A 9,544-nucleotide genomic window follows, 5' to 3' on the forward strand; every position below is an offset into this window, starting at 1 on the left:
TGTTTTCCCTTGTAGTATAAAAGCGCTCTTCACAACTTTTGCTTTGGTAAGTCTGACGAAACATTTGAGAATAATTACTATTTGTTGCTAAAAGGTAAACTGTTGGTCCATTTAAAGATGGCTTGTAAATTTAAATGAGTTATAAGTAGTTGTACATGGCCATGTGCACAGTCACTGGTCAAGAAAGGGAAGAGATGTGTCCTTGTGCATAGCGCAGCCAATGTAGGACCTTGGGAAGCCAGGTTCAAATACCAGCCTTGGATAAACATCCTGTGATTGTGGGCAAATCACTTACCTAAAAAGCATGCAGGGTTTAGTTCTCATGTAAAGAGGTCTAATGTGAAGTTCATGCTTTATTAAAAAGAAACTGCGAAAAAGTTTTAGGGTTTGAATCACATACATTTGTCTCAGCAGTTTATGCCATGTAAAAATGTCCATCAATTATACAGAGCTTCATGCCAATAAGGAGATAGGAAAAACAATGGGTAAAATTGTGTTAGAAAGAGAAAGCATGTGAAGGGGAGTTTTAAGGTATGGATAAAGAAGGGGAGGGGATTTAATGAGCAAAGAGTTGAGAGGTGTCCATAGCAGCACACAAAGACAACAGGATGATCCTCATGAAGAAGAGGAGTTTTCTAACGATAAGAAAGGGCGGGCCGATGTAGATGAATATGTGCTTGACTTCCTGAGGGAATAGTTTGGACATCGATGACTTCAGCGAGGAAACTCAGAATGTGAGTAAAAAGTGACTTTAAAAGATCCAAATATTGAGGAGACATTTAGCCCCAGAAGAATAAGAAGAATAAGACATCCACTCTTAACTGAATGGTGACCATTGGAGCAAATTGAGGATTTCTAAGCATACCTGCTTTTGCTCAAACCACAGTTAAAGCACAGGGAGCTGAAAGAATTGGTTCCACTGGCCAACAACACTGCTTGCTGTCCCCCAATTTGACTGCATTAGGAGGAGGAGGGACTGACTGGTGTCTCTCCAGCGCTGCCGCCGTTGCTCTATAAAGCAATTTGATCATCTTCCGTGGCACAGATTCCACTGGCCAACAACACTGCTGCAGGGATTCCCTCTCCCATAGTCCAAATGCCTCAGGAGGAGGAGGGGCTGACTTTTGTCTCTCCTGTGCCGTCGTGCTGTAAAACGCTTTGATCATCTTGCGGAACGTGCACAGGCAAAGCCCAGGCCAAGGTCGGGTCCGTCCTAGCCCGACATAGCCAAGAAGAGGCTGGGCTTGGCCATCCCCCTTGGCTCCTGGTTCCTGTCTAGAACTAACCGAAGCACTGAAAGGTACCTTTCTCCGTCGAATACTCAACCTGAGCTACTGCTAATTATTTACAAATTTGGAGGTCTTTTGTTGACTCTTGGGATGACTGTTTTTGTAACTTTGACGTGGGGGTTGTGCTTAGTGAGGGGGACTCTCGCCAAACTCTCCCACACTTGGTCGCCAGCATCACTGGGGGGATTACATTTCCCAGGAGACAGCTGCCCTGATGGAGGGGTTAACCCGGACATAGTGCCTTTCAGTGCACTGCATTGTCGCAGGTCCGTCTTCGGCAAGAAGAGTCCGGGCCGGGCCACCTCTCTTAGCCTGCTAAGCACCAAGCTTCACAATCCATCCATTTTCCTTCTCAAAGAGTGGGCAAAAGTTTCAATTTCTCATGCTATCCATCCCTTGATGCATTCGTAGCCGAGTCTGTGTTACTGTGGCTTAGCTGAGGATCTTCTGTGAAACATAAAGCCTCTGAGCACGACTTTGACTGGGAAGTTCTTTTGGAAATGGGCAAGAGAAAAGTGACACTTAGCTCGAAAGGGGGGGAAGGACACAAGAGGGTAGCAAAACATCTGGCAGGGAACTGTCTGATCTATGATTTAAATAGCCTGACAGAGGAAGTAGAATCATTACTGGGAGATATACTACCACCCTCTTCAAAAGAGCCACGTGGTCAACAGAAGCAAGCAAACTTCTTTGAATGAAAAAGAACTTCATCTGCAGCATCTTTGGAAGAAACTCCCCCTGCCTGCGGCAACCTTAATCCCAATTCTGAATTAACGGGTGCTGCTGACCCTAGCTCTGACAGAAGTCCCAAAGATCCCACGCAGCAACAGATTTGTGTTACTTGGAGTAACAGATTGTCTTCCTTGCTCTTCTATTAAGCTACCACCTCGAGACATGCAAACCCACAATGATAATGTGGTAGTGTCTACTCCTACTGCCATTCCCTACTCCAACAACTTTTTAATCCAGCAACTGGAAGTAACTGATCTAAAGGTCATGGTTGTTAAGGTCTGCGATGCAGTGAAAAACTTAAATAATGGTTACTCGCCCCATCCTTCGGAGGCGAGGCAAGACCAATGGGGTTCCTTTCTCTAGAGCCTCATGCCACTCAAGAAGTACCCACCCCAAGCCGAGTGCTCCTTCTGAAGTCACTGTTCAAGCTACCACTAGTTTTGACACACTTTGCTCGTCCCTTCTCCAACCTACCATCATTCTTAATCTTCAACCCAATATGCCTAGTAGATCCACCCAAAAGCCCCAAGAGAGCCCGACCCTAAAGACAGTTAAAAGCGTCTAAACTTTTGAGATACTACTAGTTTCATCGAACCACCTCGATCCCTTGGGAACTCCCATTGTGAACCGCAAAGCTGGCTGTTCCCCTCTCAAGTGCCTCCCTTTTGTATGCAAACATCTCACCCTATTGCTCTGGTAAAAAGTGAGATCCTTATGGTGAATGTCTCAAAGTTAACACAGACTCTGCAACCATTTGAAAAAATTAAATCACTCATCAACAAAGTAATACACTGCATCAGGAGTGTGAGACACTGTTACTCGATAATGCAGGATGATGTAGCATGTGTAGAACATCACACTCTCCCAGGTACCATCCGGAATTACATCAAAATCACCCTAACCAGTGCTACCATAGCAAATGGGCTCTTAGCCTTTTGCCTCAGATCTGACCCGCCCTTAGGGACAGAGATGCAATTCAATTCTCACTTTGAGCTCCTCCTCTCAGGGACTGAGAAGGGAGTATTCTGATCTGCAAACTCAATCTCTTAACGCATTGGAAACTATGAGCGCAAACCAATGACTTTTAACACTGGCTCCCAAAGCACCTCAAAAGCGCTTGAACCACTGCATTTCTCTTTGCGGGCTGAAAGAGCACAACCTGGACACTCATCACCATTCGAGCAAGCCGCCACCGTTGAAACCAGAGGGTCGAAAGAGCATAACCTGGAGTCTTAACTCCTCTCGAGTAGGTCAGCCACTGTTAAAACTTGCCTTCCAACACACCATGGCGACTTTGTAATCTTTACCAACAATCATCCTAGTGCCCAGGCTGCCCCCCAGGAGAATTCTGCTCTCCCTCAAATTCCCATGTATTGTCAATCAATCAATCAATCAAAGACATTTATAGAGCGCACTACTCACCCGTAGGGTCTCAAGGCGCTAAGGGGGGGGGGGGGGTGTCGTTACTGCTCGAACAGCCAGGTCTTGAGCTTCTACCTGAAGGAGAGGTGGTCTTGGGTCAGGCGCAGGTCGGCCGGGAGTGAGTTCCAGGTCTTGGCAGCCAGGTAGGAGAAGGACCTTCCTCCTGTTGTCGCTCTACGGATGCGTGGGACGGCGGCGAGGGCGTGGCTGGCTGATCGGAGGTGGCGTTTGGGAACGTAGAAGTTGATTCGGTTGTTGAGGTAGCTCGGGCCTTGATCGTGTAGGGCTTTGTGTGCGTGGGTGAGGAGCCGGAAGGTGATTCTTTTGTTGACGGGGAGCCAGTGTAGGTCTCTCAGGTGTCCGGAGATGTGGCTGTTTCGTGGGATGTCGAGGATGAGTCTGGCTGAGGTGTTCTGGATCCGCTGGAGTCTCTTCTGGAGCTTGGCGGTGGTTCCGGCGTAGAGGGCGTTGCCGTAGTTCAGTCAGCTGGTGACGAGGGCCTGGGTGACGGTCTTCCTGGTCTCCGTGGGAATCCACCAGAAGATCTTCCGAAGCATGCGCAGGATGTTGAAGCAAGACGAGGATACGGCGTTGACTTGCCTGGTCATGGAGAGGGAGGAGTCCAGGATGAAGCCCAGGTTGCGTGCGTGGCTCGTCGGTTTGGGTGCGGTGCCCAGGGCGGGGGGCCACCAGGAGTCGTCCCAGGCGGAGGGCGAGGAGCCCAGAATGAGGACCTCCGTCTTGTCTGAATTCAGCTTCAGGCAGCTGGTCGTCATCCACTCGGCTACCTCTTTCATCCCTTCGTGCAGGTTGGCTCTGGCGGTGGCGGGGTCGTTGGTCAGGGAGAAGATCAGCTGAGTGTCGTCGGCGTAGGAGATAATGTTGAGGTTGTGTTGGCGTGCGATGGCCGCGAGGGGGCTCATGTAGACGTTGAAGAGGGTAGGGCTCAGCGAGGATCCTTGAGGGATGCCGCAGATGACTTCGGTGGCCTCTGACTTGTACGGAGGTAGGCGGACTCTCTGCGTTCTTCCGTCGAGGAAGGAGACGATCCATTCCAATGCCTTCTCCTGGATTCCGACGTTGCTGAGGCGCTGCACTAGGGTGTGGTGGCAGACCGTGTCGAAAGCCGCGGAGAGGTCTAGGAGGATGAGGGCCGCTGTTTCTCCGTTGTCCATCAGGGCTCGGATGTCGTCGGTGGCGGCGATGAGTGCGGTCTCGGTGCTGTGGTTGGATCGGAAGCCGGACTGTGAGGGGTCGAGGGATCCGTTCGTCTCGAGGAAGGCGGCCAGCTGTTTGTTGACGGTCTTCTCAATGACTTTGGCTGGAAACGGGAGTAGCGAGATGGGGCGGTAATTCTTGAGTTCGGTGGGGTCTGTTGTAGGTTTCTTGAGTAGAGCGCTGAGTTCGGCGTGCTTCCAGCTCTCGGGGAAGGTGGCGGTGTCGAAGGAGGTGTTGATAATGTCCCGCAGGTGGGGTGCGATGACAGCGTCGGCTTTGTTGAAGACGTGGTGAGGGCAGGGGTCGGTCGGAGATCCGGAGTGGACGGAGTTCATCATGCGTACGGTGTCTTCGGTGCTGATCGGAGTCCAGGCTCGGAGGGTGGTGGTGGGCGGTGTTGTTGTGGTCGTGGCGTGCGTCGGTTGGATGCTGAATTTGTTGTGTATGTCCGCGATCTTGTTGTGGAAGTAGGAGGCGAGGGAGTTGCAGAGGTCTTGCGATGGGGTGATGTCGTTGTTTCCGGCGTTGGGGTTGGAGAGCTCTTTCACGATGTTGAAGAGTTCCTTGCAGTTGTGTGCGTTGTTGTCCAGTCGGTTTTTGAAGGCCGTTTTCTTGGCTGCGCGGATCAGTTGGTGGTGCTTCCGGGTGGCGAGCTTGAGGGTGGTCATGTTGTCCGGTGTGGGTTCCTTTCTCCAGACTTTCTCGAGGGCTCGGCAGTTCTTCTTGGAGCTCTTGAGTTTGTCGGTAAACCATGGGGCTTTCTTGCTGCCGGGTCTGCTGGGCGGGGTCCTCAGAGGGGCGAGTTCGTCTGCGCAGTTGCTGATCCACTTCGTGAGGTTGTCGGCGGCCTGGCTGGGGTTCGCTGAGCTGGCAGGAGGGTGCTGGCTCAGGGAGGCGGCGAGCTGGTCGGCGGTGATCTTGTTCCAACTTCTACGGGCAACCTGCTGCTGGTGGTGGTGGATCGTCGTTCTTTCGAAGGTGAAGTGGATACAGCTGTGGTCCGTCCAGTGGAGTTCTGTGGCGTGGCTGAAGGCGATGTCTTTGCTGGATGAGAAGACGGCGTCGAGTGTGTGTCCGGCGAGGTGTGTGGGGGTGCTCACCAGTTGCTGGAGTCCAAGGTTGGCGAGGTTGTCCAGCAGGGTGCTGGTGTTGCGGTCGTTGTTATTCTCCAGGTGGAAGTTGAGGTCCCCCAGGAGGATGTAGTCAGCGGAGGGGAGGGCGTGCGGGCTGATGAGCTCGGCGATGTCCTCACTGAATTGAGTGCGTGGTCCCGGGGGTCGGTAGATCAGGGTGCCTCTGAGGGTGGTCTTCGGGTCGGTGTGGATCTGGAAATGCAGGTGTTCGGCGGTGGTTAGGGTGTTGTCGGTGCTGGTCGTAATACGGATGGTGTTCCTGTGGACGATGGCGATGCCTCCTCCAGTCTGGTTGTCGCGGTCCCTCCGGGTGATCTTGTAGCCCTCTGGGATGGCGATGGCGATGTCGGGCGCTGAAGAGGCGTTCATCCAGGTCTCCGTGAGGAAGGCAACGTCCGGGGCTGTGGTGTCTAGGAGGTTCCAGAGTTCGATGGCGTGTCTGTGGACGGAGCGGGTGTTGAGCAGGATGCACTTGAGGTGGTTGCTGCTGGTGTTCGGCTTGGCGGGCGCTGGTGTGGGGCAGGTCCGGATGCAGGTGAACTTGCAGGCGTGACAACTGAAGGGTCCGTAGGTGCGTCTCGGGGTGGCTTGGTGGCATCCTGGGAGTTGGCCGGTGTTGAGTGCGATGAGGGTGGCGGCGGTGTACGTCAGGCGGGTTGGCTGGGGTCCTCGTAGGCCAGGGGTCCTGGCACTGGGTGCGGTCCAGGCGTGGACGGGCGTAGACGGGCTTACCTTTGGCGCACCTTTGGCGCTCAAACGGCGCGCCCGCTGCGCGTGACCGCTGCGCGTTCGCACGGTCGCCATATATGGCGAAGTGAGCGGGGGGGCGGAGCAGCTGGGAGGCGGGAGCGGGGAGGGTACAGAAGAAAAAAGGGGCGGGGTCAGTGGTGGTGGCGGGAAGCGGGGAGCGGGGAGGGATAAGACGGGGGCGGCAGAAAAGGAAGGCAAAACAGGCAAAATGGGGGAGAAAATACAGAAACACAGCAAAGTTACCAATCTATGCACAAATACAGAGGAGACAGTGACACCAGGCAAGAAGCGAGCACAGACCACGCCGCTCGATGGCAGGGGGCGTGGTCACACGGCGGAGCCGGGGCAGCGAGTCAGACGGCGGGGAGGCACACGCAGCAGCTGGTGGCCGTGCGGCGCGGTGGTGTCCTAGAACTAGGTCACACTCACCTGCGTCACACGGTCGCCATATATGGCCAAGTGCGCGGGGGGGCGGAGCAGCTGGGAGGCGGGAGCGGGGAGGGTACAGAAGAAAAAAGGGGCGGGGTCAGCGGTGGTGGCGGGAAGCGGGGAGCGGGGAGGGATAAGACGGGGCGGCAGAAAAGGAAGGCAAAACAGGCAAAGTGGGGGAGAAAATACAGAAACACAGCAAAGTTACCAATCTATGCACAAATACAGAGGAGACAGTGACACCAGGCAAGAAGCGAGCACAGACCACGCCGCTCGATGGCAGGGGGCGTGGTCACGCGGCGGAGCCGGGGCAGCGAGTCAGACGGCGGGGAGGCACACGCAGCAGCTGGTGGCCGTGCGGCGCGGGGGTGTCCTAGAACTAGGTCACACTCACCTGCGTGGCACGGTCGCCATATATGGCCAAGTGCGCGGGGGGGCGGAGGAGCTGGGAGGCGGGAGCGGGGAGGGTACAGAAGAAAGAAAAAAGGGGCGGGGTCAGCGGTGGTGGCGGGGAGCGGGGAGGGATAAGACGGGGGCGGCAGAAAAGGAAGGCAAAACAGGCAAAATGGGGGAGAAAATACAGAAACACAGCAAAGTTACCAATCTATGCACAAATACAGAGGAGACAGTGACACCAGGCAAGAAGCGAGCACAGACCACGCCGCTCGATGGCAGGGGGCGTGGTCACGCGGCGGAGCCAGGGCAGCGAGTCAGACGGCGGGGAGGCACACGCAGCAGCTGGTGGCCGTGCGGCGCGGGGGTGTCCTAGAACTAGGTCACCCCCATGGACAATACAGTGAGTCTGGCCAATACAACAACTCTGAACCTCTAAATCCAGATAATTTGAAAATCATCTGTTGGAATGTGGCCAGACTCAAAAGCAGACTATCTGAGAGTGACTGGAATTGTTTTAATGATAACTATGATATATGTTTCTTCCAGGAAACTTGGATGTTTACCCATGCATTTAAGCCAAGATATGGATGCTCTCTGGTCATGGTGAGGAGTGCTCCGGTGGGTCGGGCCATTAATATAAATGGGGTGACCCAGAAAATGTCAAAGGACCTGTGTATCAATTGGTACAGAAAACAGTTGGTCCTAGACAGTATAATTAAATGTTAGAAGCAATTCAGATAAGTTTTCTCTTAATAAACGATTGACTCCTATAATTGAAAAAAGAAGAAAAAGAGAACACAGCCAAAATACATTCCTTATTCATGAAACAGTACCCAACAATACAATTTATGCCAAAAAATATATATTGATTTATTTAATCATCAGAAATTCAATTCGAGACATACATGTCTTCAAACAGCAGGGGGTTACTACCAGGGAGTGAAGAAGAAAGTGAAAAGATTGGTGCTCAGTGGGAGAAAAGAGTCAAGAAAACTGAGAATGTATTTACACAAAGTAGAGTATTGTATCCTTATGTTGAACAGGCCTGCCCCTGGTATCTTTAAAGTCTTAATTTATTTTTCAGAACACAGCGAGCCTTCATCTGTGACTGTGGTGGGGGGAGGGGTACAAAGAGTACAGGCCCAACGGGGAATGTTGTCGATGTTTCGACCCAGACGCACAGGGGTAAGTGGTCTCCTCAGCTACGGGTCTTCCTCAGGACAGGGATAAGGGAACCTGGGGAGCAACCATGAGATCAAAGTCTGAATTCATACATATTCACAATCTCAAAAGAAAGCGACCAAAACACTGTGGGTACTAACCTAAGTTCAAAATGGAGAAACCGCCAGCAGTAGGGTGGGCAATCGGTGTGCCCCTAAGGAAATCTGTGGGAGGAGGAATGTATGTGGCCGTTAGTCTACAAAAAGTCAGACTATGAGGATACAAGCTGCTAATCCAGCCAATAAGGCACTCACCCGTCAATGGTGTGGCGTGCTCACGATGTTTAATTATAATTCCAGAAAATTACCATAATGGAAAATGTTCCAGCGAGGGAATTAATCCCTTAGTGCTAAAAGGTAAACAGACAAAACTCAACATTAGCTCCACGATCTAATCAAAACACATGTACAGATAACACAATGCCCAAAAAGTCAAATATCAACTTACCCGCTGTGGGAAAGCGGCGAGCGACTTCCTATAAATACAGTAATGTTAAAATCCTTTATTTAGACCAGCCTGTGGGAAGAATAAGCACAAGACGGTCGGTAACTCATGCGGGACAGAATGCTACCGAGCCCGCTTCCTCTACACATCCCCTAATTACCTTGTTCAAAACGGAGCACATCCGCATCGGTCACATTAAAAAACTGTCTGCAGCAAGCACGTCAGGCAGGAGAACTAGATGACTCGGCATAAATAGCCTGGGGGGACGGAGTGCAACGTGCACGCTGACTGCTAGTGTGTGTCACGGTGCTGATGTGTCTCATCCAATGGAGAGACAACAGACTCCTGTAACACCGACCTAGTCTGTAGGTAATAAAGAAAAGACTCCACTCGTTGTTCGGGCAAAGTAACACAGTGTTGCAACAGCTAAGGACAACACGGGGCTTGTAAGAGAAAGTGAAGAAGTAAAAGTGTTGAGTACAATATTTACATCGGGATCGGGTGCATCAA

General features: G+C 52.2%; 1 long non-coding RNA gene across 1 annotated transcript; it reads right to left on the minus strand.

Annotated features, from left to right (window-relative positions):
- Window positions 1-8,217: 8,217 nt before the first annotated feature.
- On the minus strand, window positions 8,218-9,281 carry LOC146821752 (uncharacterized). The gene is made up of 5 exons (XR_014962765.1): window positions 9,195-9,281; window positions 9,038-9,106; window positions 8,845-8,939; window positions 8,692-8,754; window positions 8,218-8,605 (listed from the first exon to the last, which is right to left on the minus strand). It is a non-coding gene; the product is annotated as an uncharacterized LOC146821752 (long non-coding RNA).
- Window positions 9,282-9,544: the final 263 nt, after the last annotated feature.

The sequence above is a fragment of the Triturus cristatus genome, chromosome 6, assembly GCF_964204655.1.
Source record: "Triturus cristatus chromosome 6, aTriCri1.1, whole genome shotgun sequence".
NCBI classification, from domain to species: domain Eukaryota; kingdom Metazoa; phylum Chordata; class Amphibia; order Caudata; family Salamandridae; genus Triturus; species Triturus cristatus.